Genomic DNA, 23,163 nt, shown 5'->3' with positions numbered 1-23,163 from the left:
TACTTCTGCACCTTATCCTTACAAAATCATTTTTAGAAAGTAATTTAAGTAATGGACCTCATGAAAGATGCAGCTATATCTAAATGATAGCTGTAAAACTTAGTTTAACGAATCTGAGATTCTTCAATTTTAAACGATTTTCTAAGTTTTCTGTATTTCCTTCTAAAAAAAAACCTTCTTGGTTTTGTCTAAGAGTCTTGGAATTTTCTAACTTTCACAAAATGCAATTATTCATAAAGTAATATAGTAATCTAACAGCAATCTTGCAATTGCTTTTTTATTTTTTATAGTTTAGTTCATTGCCAAAAAACTATGAGCTGTTTCAGAAATTTGTGTTTTCTAATAGATTGTTTTACGGTCATGTCAATAACATTTACATAAACCATGCCTTGTTTTGCACTTTTTCAATATCTGTCTTCTCAGGTACGTACATGTTGTAGCACTATCTCTTGATATTTTAAAATCTGTTTTTTCTAGATGTTAGAGTCCTCTACATAAATTTATTTTCTGAATAGATGTCAGATAATATAGAAAAGGCTTGACAATGCGTGAGTAGGTAAACAACTACCATATTGCTCAAAGGCATTGTGAAAACGATTGTAATAGTCAATCAGTTTAGATAGATAGGTCTACATAACCGGTATTGCCCGCTTCAAACACTTTAGAAAATTTTCGTTGGTGTCAAGGTAGAAAAGCGTTAAGATCTCGCAAAAAAATTTGCTGTCTGTAGTCTATTATAAATTAAGCACTAAGGGGCCGAGCTTAACTCGGTGAATAGAAAGACAGTTTTTTTAAATTCATTTCCCAAAACAATTTCTGTTTCGTTTTATTTTATTCACCATGGAATGTAAAGCCATTAAGGTTTTGGAAATTTGCGTACTTGCGACGTCATTCAAGTGGAAAGCATTTTTTTTTCAAAATTAATGAAGGCCTCAATGTGGCCTTCGTGACCTATATACATAATTTTTTCTCACCTGAAAATGAGTATTTATCTTAATACGAACGCTTGTATTAAACAAACAAAAACCACCAAGCTAAGCTCAGGCCGCTTGTGCACAATTATCATTGTAATTTTTCCGCCACAATGCGCAGCATTTAATGAGAAGCAATTAAGATTTTGATTCAATTAAGAATTAATTAAGAAAAACTGAACAGCAATAAAACGTTAATATCTTTCTATAAAAGATCTAAATCAACTGATGTGTCATGTCAATCGACAAATTGTGCTTTGAAACTCCTCCAACTCATACTCAAGCTTTCAACGTTCGGGAATCTTTAATTTCAGTCAGCTGACATTTTATGAATAATATTAAGGGAAGAAAAAGGGGAAATAAGTTTTTCTAAAGTCTCTGATTGTCTCTAACGCATTTACAAACTGAAAAACAGTAGCGAGAAAATTTTTAGAAAAAATTATTTTGTCGTTATCGAGAAAAAAAGTAAAGATAAACATATGTACATAAATGCAAATATACAATTATTGCTCGTTTAATAAGATACTTCCTTACTTAAATGTTTTTTTTAAAGTTTTTCCTACTCAAAAAACATTATTGGCATTATAGAACCTCTTTTAATCCAGTTCAATTGCCTATAAAGTTACTGGGAAGAAGTAGTATATTTTTCCTCTCTTTGAATATTTCATTATTAAAAGATTAAGAAGTTAATTTTTGTCAATAAGGAGTTACTCCACATCCAAAAAGCACGATGAAATATTTGTAGCTTAGGCTAATTTCATGATAGTGGTGAAGAATAGCGGGGAACTGCTATGCTGAATAGTTTTGACATTCGCAGCTAAAAAAATGCAGCTAAAGAATATTTTCTAATTAATTTTTAATTTTCTTCGTTCTAAGCCAAAATTAAAATTTTGTTAATTCGTCTTGTGATTTTTTTGGAGTCTTGCAAGATTCTTGTGCAGTCTTTCGTCAAATTGAGTTGAAATTAATTGTAACAAATGAACTCCAAAATAACGAATAAGACGAAAACTGAAAATGAAACAACTTTTTTTTGTTGAGTTTTTTCTTGTTCCATTCCATTTTCTTTAGCCGTTCAGAATCTTGTGTCATCTTGTGTACTGTTTGCACATGTAACAGGTACTCAAAATGGATTCCTCCATCCTGTTCATCCTTCGTAGACTCATACACGTTAAATTTACATGTTTCATAATTCTGTTGTAATTTTGCTTTGTCTTCTAACTGGAGACTTCGTTGTGTAGTATTTTTGTTATCAAATCATTGTGATTTTTGCGGTTTTTTGTTCCATGCCTTTTTCTTTGCCTTTTTGGTGTCATTTGCCATCTTTTGTAATTTTGCGTGCGTCATAGATATTAAAAATGATTGCCAATATTCACCCTAGCAAAAAAATGATATAAGTTTTGTTTGTTACATGATTCCCAATTTTTGTTTTTGCTATAAAGTCAATTCCTCTAACCTGTATATTTTTCACAGACCCACAAAATAAACAAATTTATCCAAAACTCCATTCCAGGATGGTCAAGAAATCCAGGCGTGAATTCATTCTCTCTCTCCAGTGCAGACGCTAAAACAATACTTCTTCATTTTATGGTGAAAAATCAACAATTTTAAAAGCAATTCTGGCATGAACTCAATTCCTTCTTTCCGTTTATCCTTCACAGACCTACGCATGCTTAACTAATACGTTCCTTCATTCAACTGTAATTGCGCTTTGTGCTTCAAGGTCAGGTCAAGGACGTACTTGACCTGATTTTACGAGAAGCTGACATTAAATAAACTAGGCTTGATATGCTACTCTACACAAGAGCTGGCAATTTTTACCCTGCAATTTATGAAAAAATGAGCAATACAAACAGATATTCAGCTCGTCAGGCCGTCTCTCTTCTCCAGCAGTTCCTTTCCTAGCAGAGAAGTACAGAAGAACTTGCTAAATGCCAGTTGACCTTTTTCCCAATTGACGTTCTTCCTATCAAGACAGACACTAACCAAAATACATCATTAACTGCAGATGAAGAAGACAGATTGTTCTTTAGTCTCTCACTACGACTAGGCTGCGGATGAACTCTTCCAGTCAAAATGCAAACAATATAAGCACTGCCCACGTCGCAAAAAAAATATCTGGGCAAATGAAGAGCCAATTCCAGTCTTATTGAGTGAGAGACAGAGATCAGGAAAACATAATTCTGATCCACCACAATTTTGAACTGACTGCTTCTACACTTACCCTGAGGTAAGTAAAACTGCGAGCAGGCAGTGCCTGTAAAAAAACGAACATATCTGTTAAAACGGCCGTTTTTAATATAAAAAAATGGTCGTTTCTGCTTTTCGATAAAAAAAAACAACAGAAAAAAGAAACTGAGTTCCGTTTTTTTCTCCGTTTCATTTTTTTTCTGTTTCTGTTCCGTTTTTTAATTGCCATTTTTTACTTTTTCGGTTTAGCCAAAAACAGAAACGGTGTCAACCCCTATTTTGGACTATTTGTAAACAAATGGCTATCTCGAAATTTCTATCCGATGCACTTGCGGAAAATACGACGTGGGGTGAGGACTGCCCTCCATTCCCTTTGACTCATAAAAAGGGCACTACAACATCTGATTTCCAATCAAATGAGCACATTCCAGAGTTTTTACCACCACTCTTTCCATAGAAACCTTATATGCCCTCGGGGCATAACTTACAACCAGCCCACTGAGGGCTCTCGGGGGGTAAGATTCATCCTCAAGGACATAGTTTTCAAACCTAATAACTAAACTGAACAAAATGGCTATCTCAAAATTTTGATTAAATGTATTTTGGGAATTGATGGTTGTGGGGGGCTTGCTGTCCTCTAATCACTTTTAACGAATAAAAAGGGCACTAGCCCTTTCAATTTCTGATCAAATGAGCCTTTTTCGAAGTTTCTACGACAACAAATGACCATATGAAAATTTCTATCAGATTTATTTCGGGAAAATACGAGGTGTGTGGGGGGGATACACCCTCCAATCACCCTGAATCTTAAAAAGGGCACTAAAACTTATGATTACCAATACAATGAGTCCAACTCCATAGTTTATACGGTCACCCTTTCTATATAAACTTTATATGCCCCCAAGGCATAACCTACAACCCTCGCCCTGAGGGCTGTGGGGGAGTTATAATCCTCATAGACATAATTTCCAGACCTTTCAATTATGTTGAACAAAATTACTACCTCAAAATTTTGATTTAATGTGTTTGGGGAAATGGTGGGCGTGATAGGTGGTTGAGTTGCCCTCCAATCACTTTCTACTATTGAAAAGGACATTAGCCCTTTCAATTTTCGATTGAATGAGCCCTTTTCAAACTTTCTATGACAACTCCTTCAATAGGAAGTGTCATGGTCCAAGAAAAACCGAATAAACAAGAAAAAAAATAATGCATTGCTCTTTAAAAGTAATAAATAAATTCCCCATTGCTCTTTACGTAGAAAGCACTATTGCACTGTCTAATCTATCGTTACCAAAGCTCTTTTTTTAGAGTTTTCATTACTATTGAGTTATGTCGCTCTTTACTTACAGTTTGTTACCACGAACTGTTTGATAAAGGCTTCTGGACGTGAAGGACAAATATTTGGACCTTTACTATTATCAAAGTTTTTATTTTTTGTTGTTTCTTTTCCGCCGGTTTTTATAAATATTATACCTGTTTTTCTATATTTTCATTTGTTTGATTTGCAAAATAGTTATTCAATATAGTATTATTAATAATTATCTTATTAATAGCATTTTAATTAAACAACAAACATTACTAATAATTCTATTAAACAACAAAGTCGTTAAACGTTAGATGGCGTTGGTGATTTTTCACACTAGCACCAGTGCTTTTTATTTCAGCCATATCTCAACTAAAAAAAATGTCAAATAATGGACTTGATTACATTAATATTGAATCCTAAATTTGATAATTGGAGATATTTCAAAGATCGAGACTGTTATTAGCGACAAGATTATTTTTGCTAAATATTAATAAATATTCATCTGGTAACTGATCATTTCTTGTAAGATATTCTCAGAAGCTTGACAATCATTTGACAGTCCTGTTTTACAATCATACTGAAAGTACCAAAATAAAGCTAATCTAAATTCACAGGAACAAAATATGCAAATTTCTGAGCTTTAATATTTTTAAACAAATTCGATGAGTTCTTATCATCTGACAATTGGTTTGACTAGCTGTCTCATAAGTACCAAAAATTCTTCTAAGATACTCTCAGAAGCTTGACAATCATTCGACAGTACTGTTTTACAATCATACTGAAAGTACCAAAATAAAGCTAATCTAAATTCACCCAGAACAAAATATGCAAATTTCTGAGCTATAATATTTTTAAACAAATTTGACGAGCTCTTATCATCTGACGATTGTTTTGACTAGCTGTCTCATAAGTACCAAAAACAAAAATATGCATAACTTTTTCTAGGCTGTAAATAGTTCTGAATAAATATTGTTTTCTAGAATGTCATATAACGAATATATTTTCAACAAAATATATATAAAATTTTAAGCAGTAAACAAGAGTAATAAGCAATTTAAGGAGAATATACAAAATTATTCAAATTTTTAGAATGAGCCTAATTACACATTATAAGGGTTACCTTGTACATTTTAATAGAACAATTTTTCGTACTCCATATTCAAAATTTACACCTCCCCTAATATCGCACAAATTCAAGCTTCATAGTCACCGACAAACATCTTTGTCGGTTTTAAAATAATTTTATCACGTTTGTATTTGCAATTTGATTGATCAAATGAGCTTTTCACATTTTAAATAAATATAAGTCAATTAATCAAATTACACGCATTGGGCCATTTAAGTCAGTTATGAAAACAAATGATGTGACAACCTTTGGTTTACCTATTTAAGTTTGGAGTCCATCAACACCTTAATTCATTAGTTCAATGTTGCGCTTTTGCAAATCTCGTTATTATTTTAATGTTATTGTTGACATTTTAATATTGTTAACGTCAAGGTAAGGGTGGACAAGTATCGACTATATCAATGTAAATGTTTCTCTGATTAACGATTTCAGAACATTAATTGACAATTAAACAATATTAGTTTCTTATTTTAAAAAATAATCTTTATTTTAATTTTTCTTAATTTTAAAAAGCTCACAACTGATTAAATAATCTTTAATCATTTAACTAATCAAAAGCATTTTAATTAATGATCTGCCTTCAGATAATTGATTATCTGAAAATGTAGGTATTTAAATAAATCTGACAGACCATAGCAAGAACTATCTGTAATGGTAGCAAAGAATGCAGCCAACGTTTTCCTGACATTTTGCATCGATTGTAGGAAGGGAGGGAGGGTATTCTTGTGTAATATTAAAAAGTCCTCTGTGACGACGACGCGGGAGCTTCAATTGAGAAAATACTCTGGAGATATTTATTTTCGTCAAATTATTGTAAGTGCCCCAGATCGCCCTAATTATGGCCACTAAAAGAAGGTTTAGGTTTACTTAGTTTTTCAGTTTTCCTCGTCTTAACATGAAATTTAAACACTAACCATCGTTAATCGTCTATTACAAAAAGAGGAATAAAATCCGCCAAAACAATAAAAAACAAAAAAAAAACATGCAAATTGTATGAGAAATGCAGGGAAATATGGAACAAATCGGAAAACAGTCATCTAAAAAGTAACAGAATGTGTGTTAATTTGTTGTTATGGTATAGTGCAAGGCCGTATCCAAGGAAGATTAAGTCCCCTCTCCCTTGAAATGTTTTCTCGTATCGTAAACATGAATATATACACATTTTTTATGCATTTTTCAAGTTTCTGTGACCCCACCGTCCCCCGAAGATACCTTTTTCTCCCCCCCCCCCAAAAAAAAATCCTGAATACGGTCTGGTACAGGGACTAGAAATTAAGCCACCAGATGTCTCACTTGTGCTTTTTTGTGGCCAAACGGTACCATGCGATGTTCTATTTATTGCTATGGCACCGTGCCCCAAAAACTACACCATCAAATATGCCATTAGAGCTTTTTTATGCCCAAACAGTAAACACAACTGTGCCCAGAGATAAAAAAAAATTTGACGGATTTTTGGCATTTAGATCAGTTGGATCTGAACAGTTGTCTAGCATCTTACTAGCTCCTTTTCATTTGTGTTCGTCGTATCCCCATTTTGACAATTAAATAAGCATTCAGACTTCTTTATTATAATGTTAATTTAAAATAAAGTACAAACGTAATCTTCCCGCCTCTTACAACCCGTTAAAGCAGTCTTGAAGAAGTCTCCCAGCCTGGAAAAAACATTTTCCAAGTACATTAAGCGACCGTTTTTGTCATGTTTACTGATTATGCTCCCCCTGACTACAAATTAATTTGATGCAGTTTCACTTAGGTTTATAGAAATCTATAGAACAAAATTAAAAAAAAAATGATTAAAGTATTACCCGACGATTCCAGCATTACCATAGCTTCAAAGAGTAGAAAATAGGGACTTAGGGACCTATAGCATGGATAGTTTTTTGTGAGCTTGTTTAGGTAGTATCCCCTCTCTTAGGCAAATCTCAAAAATCTAAGATTTAAAGGAAAATGTAGAAAAAACACCATCTCTCATAGGTTTTGGCAGCCTGCACAAGGTCAACCTTTTAGCCGAAACAAAACATGGATTTTAAGGACTACAAATAAATTTTAGGAGCTATCAGAAATCTTCACTTGATTTTACAAGCTTTGACGGAATTCGTGGCAGCAGTACGACTCGTTGGACAAACAAAACATTTCGGAAATTCTAGCCAACAACAAAAAACTCCAACAAATTATCAAAATTTCCGAAATTGTCAAATGTAGATTTTTTTTTTTAAGAAAAAGCCACAGTAAGAAGCCGAGCAGTATTTGTAAGGACACAAAGCAATAAAATTAGCCCAACAGCCAGATTTTTTGTAGAATGTTTATCCAGCAGGCAGATCCAAACTGAACTCTGTAAACTAAAACCATCATTCAGTTTCTTCAATCACTCTTGTATCATATTCTTCACGGAACACCTCGTGTTGCATTATATCCTGAAAAATCGTACACATATTTAAAAAGTAAAATGAAAACAATGATAGAAGTTTGCCAAAATCAATCAGCCATTGGTGAGACCAGAACCCAAACCTCATAAAAGCTAGCAACAAGTCTACCATAGAGCTATAATGGCGTTTACTTTCGCACGCCACATCAAAGCCCCTCTAAAACAGACTCCATAAAGTGTTTTGACGCCCTAAAAAACGTGATCTGAAAATAAAACGCAGAATTTTATAGCAACAAACAGTATATTATGTAAATTTATACACAAATGGAAAACAACTAAATCACTTAGAACGATTGCAAGCGTCATGTATTTCTTATAAACGCAAAGGGTAAACATCTAACTGAATTAGAAATAATAAATTAATAAAATCAATCATTATATAAATTATATATAAATTACGACCGGGACACTCAAAGATAAATTACAGACCGGGACACAAATGACGACCGGGACACAGGGAATATAAATGACGAAAGGGACGCTCAAAGCGAAATTACAGACTGGGACACTGGGACACAAAGGACGACCGAGATATGGGAATATAAATGACGACCGGTACACAGGGAATGCTCGATTCGCAATCACCATCAACAAAGCTCAAGGGCAATCATTAGAATATTGAGGTATAGATCTGAATACGGATTGTTTTTCCCATGGACAATTTTATGTTGCATGTTCAGGAGTCGGTAAACCTGACAATCTATTTATATGCACAGGCGATGGGATATCGAAGAATGTTGTATATTCGCAGGTTTTACGTAGTTAAAAACATATATATATCTATAACGAAAAGAGAAATCTTTTCTCTTTTATCTATATTCACAGGTGGGACACAGGGACACAACTACAATGGCGCGTAACTAATACGGCACGTAACGACTTACGCACGTGGGGGGGCTTGGGAATCCCCCCCCCCCGCGAATCGCCCCCACCAACTAGGTGTTGGGTGGATCTATTGTATTGGTGGATCGTTACTCGTTAAAGTTATCGATTCATGAACGCGCAAATATTACCTTTATTTAGGGGCTTCGATACCTTAAACTTTGGGCTATAAGCCTTAAAATATCACCCAATTTCACCCACTATAAGCATTTTTAGCTCGTGTGGCCAAACTATCTAGAACTCATTAGCCAGTGTTGCGATAGCTTGTAGAGTTTGGATAAGAGAACTGAGCAAACGACAGAAGACTAAAAGCCGAGAGGCACTTTTCCAGAGATCTTAGAAAAACCATTCAGCTTCTCTCGTTTTGTGCTTGAGATACAGATATCAATTGGTGTTTTTCGATTAAACGGAGAAGAATTTTCTTTTAAAGTTCAGGAAGTTCTAAAGATGTTCTACCATACCTGCTAGGGAAACGTCGAAAATCAGCTGAAAAGAATGTCATTTGATTAATTTTGCACCTTTGGGAGTTCTCTGTAGCACTACCTAATTTGACTGAAAACCTTACCAGCAGTTTCAATGTCTTTTTTAATCAATGTTTGTAAGAAAATCAAAAAGTCTAAATAGTTTTCAGTGGTAACTAGTCCCCTGGACAATTTGCTAACGGACACTTTGTCCTTGAGAGGGTCAGCCGGCATTAAGGATCACAAAATTATTTTTATGGCGCACATCCTCTTAAATGAAGAGATGTTCCTAGTTTTCTCACTGGAGCTAAAGGGTCTCCACTGAAAAATTTTCGGTTTCATTCAATGCCCCTTTTGAAAAGAAAATAAAACACGAAAAAGTCAGCTCCTCAACAAATAACCCATTCGTGTCAAGAATACAGTTGTGTCGAACATACAATATTTTTACTTACTAGCAATAATAATGAAATTAAAAACATGAAAACAAAAATAAAGAAAACATGATAAAGAAATAAAGATAAAAAAAAGACAACGAGAAAAGGTAAAATATTAATGATGTTACCTTCTTGCAGCAGGTACACAAAACGAAGAACATTAATATCATCCCGATAAAAGAAATTATAAGCTGAATAAAGGCGACAACAAGAAAACCACTGTAGATCAAAAAGAACGCAGCTGAGTTTTAATCTAAAAAAATAAAGGAAAATCAAAAATATTAGTTGTCCAGTAGAAAAAAAACTTGCATCCTTTATCCAATGTAAAACTGAGACTACTCAAGAGGAGTCAAATCATTTCGTAAGCTGTTGCAGGTTGCTCAAGAATTTTTTTTTTTTAGTTTTTATTTAGGACCGTCCATTTATCTTTTCTTATGTTGTTTTTTTTATTAGTCTGATTTTTATCTGAAGATGTTTGTTCTACTCAGTGTTGCGTATTAAGAATAAAGCCTTGTGCTATGTATTAAGCTGAAACACAGAGATCTGCTCTGCGTTGACTGGAGTAGTAATTTAATAGTGACTATTGGTGTTGCATTAAAAGGTAAAAAAGGTAAAGGATACGGCATTAGACTTTACAGTCCGAACCGGCGGTGCTGATCTCCGTTTCTTGGCTCTTCAGCCAGGAAGTGCAATGGGGGGGGGTTGGGGGACAGCCATTCTGTGCTTTTGTACACCCTTCCTGTTTACCTTCCCCAGATTTCTCCAGGTACCCATTTAGAGCTGGGTCGACTCTGGCTAAGCTTACAGAGTCATGCCACTGACCCCCGTTCCAAACTGAAGAATTGGGTACACCGGGATTCGAACCCGCGTCCTCTCAGACAAGGGATCCATTAATAAAGGGTGTTGCATTAATAAATAGCTATAGACCTTTCAATCAATCTATTCAATGTATTATTGAAAACTACTACTCATTAAAGCTCAAGGTATTTTATAGCGTAATACAGGTTACGCAGCCAAATTCTCAGGGAGAGCCAGTGTCTCCCAAAATCATTTTTTTTTTATTTAAGAATTTCCTTTTTTCTTTCTTATATATTTTTTTGACTTTTTTTAGATTTGTCTTGTTCTTTTCTGAAGATGTTTGTGTTACTCTGTGCGGATAAATTATTATTTGTACTATGTATTAAGCTGACACATCGAATTCTGCTCTCCAATGGCTGAAGTATTAAATTTTCATGGAAGTATTTTTATTTGCATTCTATCCATCTATCAGTCTATATATTCAATATGTAAATGAAAAATAACAGTCGAGAAAGGTCGAAGTATTTTACAGCCTAGTATAAACTGCAAAGGAAGGTGCTCAGGGACAGCCAGTGTCCAAAAATCAAACTTTTATTTTGCTTTTTTCATAATTTCTGATATTATCCACGTGATTTGCAAACTTTCTGTTTTCGAAGTTGAGCCTGCTGTGCACGAGCCAAAATCCTGCACACGGGCCCATGGATGCAGCCTGGGGTTCCTAAAAAAAGACTACTAGTGAGGATAAAAGATAAAGATTCTCCTTGAATATTAACGGGACACAACTTCAAACTTGTCTGTGTTTCATTCTTCGGGTCTTTTGCACAGGGACAGATTGTCTTTTACCCAACGTTAGAAAAGCCTGGATCAATCCATAGACCCTGTTTGACTAACAGAGATCAGTCCAGTGCGCTACCACAGAATAGCCTAGAAGTAGAATTTTAAAAATAATTGTTTACCTATTAAGGCAATATTTTTGTAAACATTTGTCAAAATATAAAAAATACTGATTTGGCAACACAGTAATGTTCATTATATTCTTCATTTCTTTGGCTGGGGTTTCAATAATGCTGAATCTTTTCAATATGGTTTCACGAATAATTAGCGAAGAAACATTAAATAAAATAAAATTAATTAAAATAAAAGGTTAAAAAAATGATATTGAGTTAAGTTTTATGCCATATTTCTATTTTTAATGGTTGTAAAATTTGCATAAAACCATGTTCCGACATGAGTCAACTTTTTCTTCGTCAGCAGGATTGCAAGACCAGTTAAAAATTAATTTTCACGTGGTTCCGTTTCAAATCGGTTTCATTTCATTTGGAATATATGATTTCATATTTCCTTCTACTTAGCAAATTTGGCCTGTGTTATGTATACGTCGATGCGAATAAATTTATCTTTGTACAAGATTTCAAAATGAATAGAATTTTTTTTTTTTTTTTTTTTTTTTTTTTTTTTTACAAACATTAATCATGGAATCCATCACCCTGCTTTGAAAAAAATAAAAATAAAATAAGCACACCAACTAGGTCATTACTTTTCTAAAGGAGAACTCATCCATTTATTTTTTTTTTATTTTTCTTTTATAAAAACAAGGATGGGATTGTTAAGTAAAATTCTTACAAGCCAAAAACGGGCAGTCACTTCCAGCATAACAGCCAAAGAAAAACTTTTAAACTGTCTGGGCATCAAAGTTTAATGTTGAGACGTACCCTAGAAAAGATAAAACTGCACGAGCAGACCCCCACAGCTGTCGGACAGATTGGACATCAAAGACAGTTTCATAAAGGATATTATAGAGGTGATGCTGCACCCCTCATTGACGCTCTTGTTTATGCAGCTACCCATGATGACTATCAAAATGGCGCTCACATTTTTAATGACGCCACCCTAAAAGGCAACAGAAGCGCAATGTCTGTTGTTATTACTTTATTTATTCTATGTTATTTATTATTTTTTAAGTATTTACAACGCCTATATGTTTATTTATTAGTAATATTAAATTTTTTAATTTTCTTTTATTTTAATATTTATTTCAACGTTTAATAATCAATTAAATGTCTATATTTATATTTATTTTAATATTTTTTATTAACTTAATATTTATTTCCATTTAGTTTAATTACCTTAATAATTAGAATTAATTATTATTTTTCTTTTTATGTTTATTTATTTATTTTATCCGTTCTGGCTAGGTGGTTGAAGTGCTGGTTTGAGAATTCTTTGTCAAAAGAGCACGGATTCAACCCCTGGCGTAGCCACTTATTTAGTTTTGGGCGGGGGTCAGTGGCATAACTCTGTAAGCTCAACCAGAGTCGACGCAGCTCTAAATGGGTACCTGAAGAAATCGGGGGGAGGTAAGCAGGAAGGGTGTGCCAAAGCACAAGATGGCTGGCCCTTGACCCCTCATTCCACTTCCTGGCTGAAGGGACAAAAACGGAGACCAGCACCCCGGTTTTATCCTTGAGGGTCTAGTACCATCATACTTACTTACTTACTACTATTTATTTTAAAATTTAATGAAAAACTATTTAATTTTAATGTTTATTCTTTAATTTAAGGCTATTCCTTCAAACCTTATCGCTAAACAAAGACTCCCAGAAGGATTTTTAGGTATAACAGCTGAACATAGAGCTATTTACCTCGTTCTCGACACTATTGCCAAAACAACCAGGGTGTAGTAATTCTCACTTACTGGAAAACTACACAACAACTGCTGATGAAAACTGAAAGGCTACCGATAGACATAAAAAAGTATAGAACATTCTCGACAAACCTGGAACATCGATCAAACAATAGAAACTTGTGAAAAACAATCAATAGGAAAAAAACTACATTATATAAGTATACTCATTTACTTTGAAATTAGAGGTAACGAAATCGTAGATATAACCTCCAAAGAAGCTACTAATTTATCCTTTTTTGCAATGTTGAAACCTCTGAGTTTCAGAGACGTCTTGGCTATTATCCAAAATTAAATGAAAAAAAAAAATTTTTTAACTGAAAGTAAGGATCGACATTAAAACTTAAAACGAACAGAAATTACTCCGTATATTTGAGGGGCTTTTACCTCCTCAACGCTCCGCCCTTTACGCTAAAGTTTGACTCTCTCTCAACTTTACTTATTGAAACAGTTAAAAACTTTAGCATAAAGAGCGGGGCGATGAGGAGGGAAAAGCCCCTTTAATATACGGAGTAATTTCTGTTCGTTTCAAGTTTTAATGTCGCTCCTTACTTTCAGTTAAAAAACTTGTTTATTTCATTTAATTTCTGAACGTTTTTGAATTAACACAGTTTTTTATTTTGGTTGTCCGCGCATGAATAAATAAAAGGCAATTTGCATATTTTTTTTTATATTTTTTTTTGGCTAAATGGCTTTCTCTGAGTTTTGATCGGGAGATTTTGAGAAAAAAGGGATGAGGGAGGAGGCCTAGTTGCTCTCCAATCTTTTGGTTACTTAAAAAGGCAAATAGAACTTCTAATTTTTTACGAACGTTTTTTATTAGTAGAAAATATACGTAACTTATAAATTAACATACTTAGCAAACTTCTATATTTTACATTTTTATCACGTATATGAGGGGGTTAGTCCCCTCGTTAATACCTCGCTCTTTACACTAAAGCCTAAATTTTGTCCCAATTGTTTAAGAATGACCCCTGAATCACAAAGGCCGTAGAATAAACAGTTGAAGTGATTAAAAATACTTTAACGTAACGAGTGAGGTTTTTAGGAGGAGATGAACCTCACATATGTGTATAAATTTCTGTTCCTTTTAAGTTTTAATGCTGCTCCTTACTTTCAGCTGATAAAACTTTTCCATATTTATTTTTTCATTTTTTTTTAATAGTGCTTTAATATTGTGCGCCCCCTTCATGGAAATTATCTTCCCCCATGACAAATTCCTCCATGGTAAGGTCCTCCCACGTGACCTTACCTCTCAACCCCTCCTTCCAACCAAAAAAATTCCTCTGAAAACGTTTGTGCACTTCCCAATAACCATTACTATACTTAAACACTGGTCAAATTTCGTAACTTGCAGCCTCTCTCATTGGACTATGGGGGAGTAAGTCGTCCCCAAAGACATTGTTATTAGGTCTTTTGGACTATGCCAAACAAAATGGCTATCTCAAACTTTTCATCCGATGACTTGGGGGACAAATGAGCGTGGGAGGGGCCCTAGATGCCCTCCAATTTTTTCGGTCACTTAAAAACGGCACTAGAACATTTAATTTCCGTTAGAATGAACCCTCTCACGACATTCTAGCACCACTGGGTCGATACGATCACCTCTGGGGAAAAAAATAATAAAAAAAAATAAACACGCACCCGTGATCGGTCTTCTGGCAAGAAATATGAAACTCCACATGTTTGTAGATAGGATCTTGAAACTTTTACAGTAGAGTTCTCTGATACACTGAATGCGATGGTGTGATTTTCGTATGACGTTTAGGGGGTGTTTCCTCCTATTTTCCAAAATAAGGCAAATTTTCTCAGGCTCGTAAGTTTTGATGGGTAAGACTAAACTTGATGAAACTTAAAATGCGATTCTTTTCATGTAACTATTGGTAAATAAAATAAACACGCACCCGTGATCGGTCTTCTGGCAAGAAATATGAAACTCCACATGTTTGTAGATAGGAGCTTGAAACTTTTACAGTAGAGTTCTCTGATACAGTGAATGCGATGGTGTGATTTTCGTATGACGTTTAGGGGGTGTTTCCCCCTATTTTTCAAAATAAGGCAAATTTTCTCAGGCTCGTAACTTTTGATGGGTAAGACTAAACTTGGTGAAACTTATATATTTAAAATCAGCATTAAAATGCGATTCTTTTGATGTAGCTATTGATATCAAAATTCAATTTTTTAAAGTTTTGTTTACTATTGATCCGGGTCACTCCTTGCTACAGTTCTTTACCACTAGCTGTTTGAAAGAGGCGTGATGGCTACCATTACACCTCTGCTTAAGATTTTCCTATGGTCTGTGTCAATTCTCCTTTTCTCAAAAGGAAATTAAGCGAAATCTGCTTTAGAACCGTATGGCAAAAATTTACTTTTCAAGATCAATGGGAGTCATTATTCGTCATTTTTGTCATTTTTTCTAATTTTAGAATGAAAATGCCAAAAAGACCATTTTTCTATGGCAAAAACACATGGAATAACTAAAAAACACGAGCTAAGAGCTCATATGGCACTTGTGACGAGGCGAGAAGAGCTAAGAGCTAAGAGATCATATGGTATGAGCTCTAACAAAATTCTATGAATCAATAGATTGATTTATAAAGGAAAATAAGAGGCTTAATGCCGGTCAGGATTTAAAAGAAGAGCTATGGGTCACGATGTCCTTCTAAATATCAAAATTAATTAAGATCCGATCACCCACTCGTAAGTTATAAATACCTAATTTTTTCTAATTTTTCCTCTTCCTTTAGCCCCCCAGATGATCGAATCTGGGAAAACGACTTTATCAAGTCAATTTGTGCAGCTCCTGACACGCCTATCAATTTTCATCGTCCTAGCACGTCCAGAAGCACCAAACTCGCCAAATCACTGAACCCCTCCCCCCAACTCCCCCAAAGAGAGCGAATCCAGTACGATTCTGTCAATCACTTATCAAGAACATTTGTTTATTCTATCCACCAAGCTTCATCCCGATTCCTACATTCCAAGTGTTTTTCCAAGATTTCCCCCTCCAACTTCCCCCAATTTCAAACGATCTGGTCGGGATTTGAAATAACAGCTCTGACACATGAATTCTTTCCAAAAATCAAATTTCATTAAGAACCGATCATCTATTCGTAAGATAAAAATACCCCAATTTTCACGTTTTCCAAGAATTCCGGTTTCCCCCTCCAACTCCCCCCAACGTCACAGGATCTGGTCGGGATTTAAAATAAGAACTTTAAAGCACAAGATTCTTCTAAATATAAAATTTCATTAAGATCTGGTCACCCTTTCGTAAGTTACAAATACCTCAATTTTAAAAATTACCCCCCCCCCCCTCCAATTCCACCAAAGAGAGAAGATCCGGTCCGGTTATGTCAGTCACGTATCTTAGACAGGTTTTTATTCTTCCCATCAAGTTTCATCCTGATCTCACCGCTTTAAGTATTTTCTAAGATTTCCGGTCCACCCCCCAATTACGCTTGATCCGGTTGAGATTTAAAATAAGATATCTAAGTTACGAGGTCCTTCTAAATATGAAGTTTCGTGAAGATCCAATCACTCCTTCGTAAGTTAAAAATACGTCATTTTTTCTTATTTTTCAGAATTAACCCCTCCCCCCCCCCAAATAGATCGGATCCGTTCCAATTATGTAAATCACGTATGTAAGACTTATGTAAGACTGCTTATTTTTCCCACCAAGTTTCATCCCGATCCCTTCAATCTAAGCGTTTTCCATGATTTTAGGTTCCCCCACCCCAAACTTCCCCTAAAGTCACCAGATCCAGTCAGGATTTAAAATAAGAGCTTTGAGACACGATATCCTTCTAAATATCAAATTTCATTGAGATCCGATAACCCGTTCGTAAGTTAAAAATACCTCATTTTTTCTAGTTTTTCAGAATTAACCCCTCCCCCAATTACTCCAAAGAGAGCGGATCCGTTCCGGTTATGTCAATCATGTATCTAGGACTCGTGATTTTCTTTTCCACCAAGTTTCATCCCGATCCCTCCACTCTAAGTGTTTTTCAAGTTTTAGGTTCCCCCCTCCCAACTCCCCCCCCCAATGTCACTAGATCTGGTCGGGTTTTAAATAAGAGCTCTGAGCCACGATATCCTTCTAAATATCAAATTTCATTGAGATCCGATCACCTGTTCGTAAGTTAAAAATACCTCATTTATTCTAATTATTCAGAAATAACCCCCCCCCCCCAACTATCCCAAAGAGAGCGGATCCGTTCCATTTAAGTCAGTCATGTATCTAGCACTTATGTTTATTTTTCCCACCAAGTTTCATCCCGATCCCTCCACTCTAAGTGTTTTCCAAGTTTTAGGTTTCCCCCTCCCAACTCCCCCCCCCAATGTCACCAAATCCGGTCGGGATTTAAAATAAGAGCTCTAAGAATTACCCCCCCCCAACTACCCCAAAGAGAGTGGATCTGTTCCGATTATGTCAATCATGTATCTGGGACTTGTGCTTATTTTTCCCATCAAGTTTCATCCCGATCCCTCCACTCTAAGTGTTTTCCAATATTTTAGGTTCCCCCCCCTCCAACTCCCCCCAATGTCATCAGATCCGGTCAGAATTTGAAATAAGAGCTCTGAGACACAATATCATTCCAAACATCAAATTTCATTAAGATCCCATCACCCATTCATAAGTTAAAAATACTTCATTTTTTCTATTTTTTCCGAATTAACCGGCCCCCCACTCCCCCCAGATGGTCAAATTGGGAAAACGACTATTTCTAATTTAAGATGGTCCCGTCCCTGATACGCCTGCCAAATTTCGTCGTTCTAGCTTACCTGGAAGTGCCTAAAGTAGCAAAACCGGGACCGACACAGACAGACAGACCGACAGACCGACAGAATTGGCGATTGCTATATGTCACTTGGTTAATACCAAGTGCCATAAAAAGGCATTTTTGACATATTTCTATGCTTTCAATAGACGACTTTACGTGACAATAAGGTAACTATCCAAAATTACCGTTTTTGTTACGTTTAGGAGAAATCCTTCGAACATTTTCTGTTTGATTATAAATTTTTCATGATAAAAAGAGGGAGAATCATAACTATATTCCAAATCCCATAATCTCAAGCAAATCTTAAATCCACCAAATGAGTCAACAAAGAGAAATACACAAAAAAATTATTGATTTCCTAAACGTAATAGAATCTCAACTGTAATATATTCCTCCTATAAATTACACACAATATGACTGTTCAGCCAACATACGTAACTACCAGCAATAAGGTCAATTAGAAGACCTAAAAAGAAAGTACAATTGGGCCAGTAACCACGAGAATGGCAACTAAAGAGAGGAAAAAACTAGTACCTTTTTTCTATTTATATATATATATCATGAAAAGAGAAATTACCAATGCAAGAGCACAAACACATAAAAAAAAAAAAAAGACAGAAGGAGAAAAGGAAGACTGTTTTCCTAAATTAGTGATTAATATAGACCAACACTTGAATGAGGCCTTAACCCTACTCATCCATACAATCACGTAGGTCAAACAGCATATATATATATATATATATATATATATATATATATATATATATATATATATATATATATATATATATATATATATATCGTGGATAAGTAGATATTTATTAAAACCCAAAAAGTGTTATTCAATTAAACCAAAAGAGACATTTATTCAAACTCTTTCATTTAGTCTGGGTATAAAACATTAAGCCCATACCCCTGTTGTGGCAGGGTTTCAGGTCTCTTTAACATATAGAAAGAAAACGATTAAAAATGGAGTTTCTAAAGGCCAAATGAAAATACTGAAGAAAAAACATAAAGTGAATATTTCGAGACAACAACCGCCTCTTTTCTTCAGCGCAAACAAAATAATATGATCAAGGAAAAAGATAAAACTAAAAAACAAACGCGGGAAGTACAACAAAACCAAAGAAAAAAACCGCAAAACAATTAAATAAAAGACCAAATATTAAAAGAATTAAAATCACATACCTAACAACAATAAAGTGAGCTATTCGCCAATATCTGCGATTTGCACAAAATCTAAACAAATAGAACTGCCATCGACTGCTACCAATCGACTACCAACTGACAAACAAATATCCGTCTCATTTTTATCACTGCTTGAAATGTAAAACTTTTAATGATTTTCGCATAAACAAACAAGTTTTAACTGCTTAGAGCTTGCATTCGCAGGAAATATGTTTTTATCCTCGACAGCAAAGATGTTCCCAGTATCTTGGGAGCCAAAGTGGAGCCAAGATGTTCCCAGTATCTTGGGGGCGAAAGTGAAGCCAAGATGTTCCCAGTATCTTGGGAGCCATATTGGAGCCAAGATGTTCCCAGTATCTTGGGAGCCAACGTGGAGCCAAGATTTTCCCAGTATCTGGGGGGACAAAGTGGAGCCAAGATGTCCCCAGTATCTTGGGAGCCAAAGTGTAGCCAAGATGCTCCCAGTATCTTGGGAGACCAAAGTGGAGCCAAGTTACTCCGTGTTTAGGGAGGGCGACTGAAATTCAATAAGATGAAGTACTAATTTCTCTTCCAAAGATGTATCAGAAGATCAAGTCCTTCTTAGACATAGAAAAAGATTTCCCATAAGGAAAAACAAGTGCAAAAAACAAGTTAGAAAGCTTAAGTTAAATACAAAATTAAAGATTGACACAGATTTACAAAATAATTAAAGATTTACAAAAAAAAACATCAAGATGTTGGCCACCAAGTCCATTCCTCCAATCCGAAATAAGATGTCCATTTTTTACTTTTGATAATCCCATTTATAATTTTTGAATTCCATTTTTCGTATTTTTTAATTTAGTTACTTAGGTAATTTTAATTTTTCGTTTTAACAAAGTTTATTCGTTTTCAAGATAAACTTTTTGTTCAAAGTTTATCTGTTCCTTGAAACTGGGTAATAATTTGTTAGCTATTTTCAGAGGAATTCTCAAGCATGTTTAGTTGGACGGAGTAATTCTTAAGTTCTCCTTAGTTTTAGAGGATGTTTTCTGTCTTTCTAAAGTTACGCGAATATTCTTATGCTAATAAATTTTCATTGGTACATTTAAAACAAAATAATTTTGCGTATTTGGGATCGAAAAACGTTTTTTTACACAACATTACCTTTTCACATATAAATAAAATGAACAAAAAACGCGAGAACGGTAAGTGAACTTCAACAGTGAACTCTGAAAGAAATAAAAACCTGAATACCTGTTTTATAATCTAATGATAAAAGCCCGAATATTTCGGCTCTGACTCTGTGACTCATAGTGTTAAGTCTCAGTGACACTCAGAACAACAATTCTTCAGCTCCTCAGTTACGGGTTTTTTCATTTATTTTTAAATAATTTAATTTCGTTTCAATTATTTTGAATGTTTCATATGAAAAAGATTAAACCTCCACATTACTTTAAATAGGTAGGATACATAAGAAGCTTTGCCTGGCCATCAAGCCTCCTTGAGGGAAAAGTTGTTCTTACCTTGGCAGTCTCCACGACGTTTACACATTCCGTAGTCAGAAACATCAATCACCGCCAGTACAGAAAGTCCTATGGCCACAATAAATGGCAAGATGTTAAATGCTAAGTTTGAGAGGCTCCTAAAAATAGATTGAAAATTGAACTAAAGCTTAGACATTTTCGAGAAAAACTTGACAATTTACTATAAAGAATCAGTGAAATACGGGGAAATCCAACAACATTAAAGTGTTTTGGCAAAAAAGTAAAAAAAAATGGTGCAGCATTTTTGTTAAGCAAAACTGAAAAACGCACTATGTTTAGGAGACTAACATACAATTCAGAGATCATAAAGCAAAATTTCAATAGATTTCAATAAATTTCAGTTAAGAACAAAATACAGAAACAAGGAGCATCTAGCATTCATAGTTTAAGCTCAATAATGCTCCAGAAATTTTCAACGTGAACAGAAACACACCTAACGTTCAGGCCCACCCTTCCATCAGATTTTGAGATTCTTAATAATTTCTTAAGCCTCTCATGTTTTTTAATTAATTTTGCATATTTTTTTTTCTAAGTTGTGTCCCAATTCCTCTACCCCTAAAGGTAATTCCTTTCGTTTATGCTTGAATTTGACCCATTTGATAATTAGCTTTTTCAAAGCGCAATTAATTTCAAAACTCGAATTATCTTCAACTGGGAACTTGGAAACATACATGTTTACTAAAAAGTTTCATTCAACGTATCAGTCACTGAATATAATAATATATTAATATTATTATAATATAATATAATAATGTAATAATAACATAATAATGATCTCTGAAGAACAATCTTTTTGCCTAAGTAATTCACCAAAGGGTAGTGACCTGGCGACTGAAAATGCTAAAGAGGTACCTTGTACAACCACACCCTCACCCACAGTTCCAGAATTTCACGTGAAAAAGTTTATCCCATGTTTTCCACTAAAGTTACATATTTATTTTTCTTTCTTATGTCATTCACCAGCATATGACGACCTCCCTAGGATTGATCCCTACATACATCCCCAAACTGGTCCATGGCATGATCTAACAAGAACTAGACACTTCTGCATATGGCACTTCTGACGAGGTCAGAAGAGCCAAGAACTCATATGGCATGAGCTCTAGCAAAATTATAAGAATCAATAAATTTATTTAAAAGGAAAACTAGAGGCTTAATGCCGGTCGGAATTTAAAACAAGAGCTCTGAGACACGAGGTCCTTGTAAACATCAAAATTCACTAAGATCCGATCACCAACTAATAAGTTAAAAATACCTCATTTTTTCAAATTTTTAACCTCCCTTCAGCCCCCTAGATGGTCGAATTGGGGAAAACGACTTTATCAAGTTAATTTGTGCAGGTCCCTGACAAGTCTACCAATTATCATCGTCCTAGCACGTCCAAAAGCACCAAACTCGCCAAAGCACTGGACCTCCTAACTCCCCCAAAGAGAGCAGATCCAGTCCAGTTACGTCAATATAACGTATCTACGACATTGGCTTATTCTACCCACCAGGTTTCATCCCGTTCTCTCCACTCTAAGCGTTTTCCAAGATTTTCGGTTTCCCCCTCCAACTCCCCCCATGTCACAAAATCTGGTCGGGATTTGAAATAAGAGCTCTAAGACACGAGTTCCTTCTAAATATCAAATTTCATTAAGATCTGGTTACCCGTTCTTAAGTTAAAAATACCTCAGTTTTTCTTTTTTCAAACTAACCGTCCCCCACTCCCCCCCCCAGATGGTTGAATCAGGAAAATGACAATTTCTAATTTAATCTGGTCTGGTCTCTGATACGCCAGCCAAATTTCATCGTCCTAGCTTATCTGGAAGTGCCTAAACTAGCAAAAACGGGACCGACAGACGGACAGAATTTGCGATCGCTATATGTCACTTGGTAAATACCAAGTGCCATTAAAAGGCCCTACACACTGTTAGACAAAGTCTCAATATTTTGTCAGGTTGATATTCAGACTTTCAAAAATACATATTTAATAGATCAATTCGTTTATTTCATATATATCCCCTTTCCATTAGTATAATACATATAACCCGAAAATATGGTTTTAAGCTCCTTTAAGGGGATTTCTGAAACTTTTCTGTTATAAAAAATATAAATACTAGAGACTTATCATCGCTATTGCTTTGGCCACAACTAATGCCACAGAGAATTGTTATCATTGGCCAATAGCTAACATTTAATGGACCTGGGGCATCTGTTTCTTTCTCCAATCAAACTCTACATTTAGTAAGAGGTGCAAGTACCTATATCTCAGTCAGACGCAACGCTATGGCGTTGCCTACAATAAAGGCCATACTACTCCAATATTTATTATTTTTTTCTCCAGAGACACTTCATATGGAAGGGGCCGTCGTATAAACTTTAGAGAGGGCTCTTTCGATTGGAAATCTAATGCCCTTTTTAAGAGTCA

General features: G+C 34.9%; 1 protein-coding gene and 1 long non-coding RNA gene across 2 annotated transcripts in view; one reads left to right on the top strand and one right to left on the bottom strand.

Moving 5' to 3' along the window:
• Positions 1–23,163, top strand: part of LOC136027851 (uncharacterized) — a 132,086-nt gene that overhangs the window by 81,115 nt on the left and 27,808 nt on the right. The window lies entirely within an intron of this gene.
• On the bottom strand, positions 7,133–21,180 carry LOC136027850 (uncharacterized). The gene is made up of 3 exons (XR_010617674.1): positions 20,733–21,180; positions 9,921–10,045; positions 7,133–8,004 (listed from the first exon to the last, which is right to left on the bottom strand). It is a non-coding gene; the product is annotated as an uncharacterized LOC136027850 (long non-coding RNA).

This window comes from Artemia franciscana, chromosome 6 (genome assembly GCF_032884065.1).
Source record: "Artemia franciscana chromosome 6, ASM3288406v1, whole genome shotgun sequence".
Classification (NCBI taxonomy): domain Eukaryota; kingdom Metazoa; phylum Arthropoda; class Branchiopoda; order Anostraca; family Artemiidae; genus Artemia; species Artemia franciscana.
The sequence above is the reverse complement of the archived record's forward strand: the minus strand, read 5'-3'. Positions and strand labels throughout refer to the sequence as shown.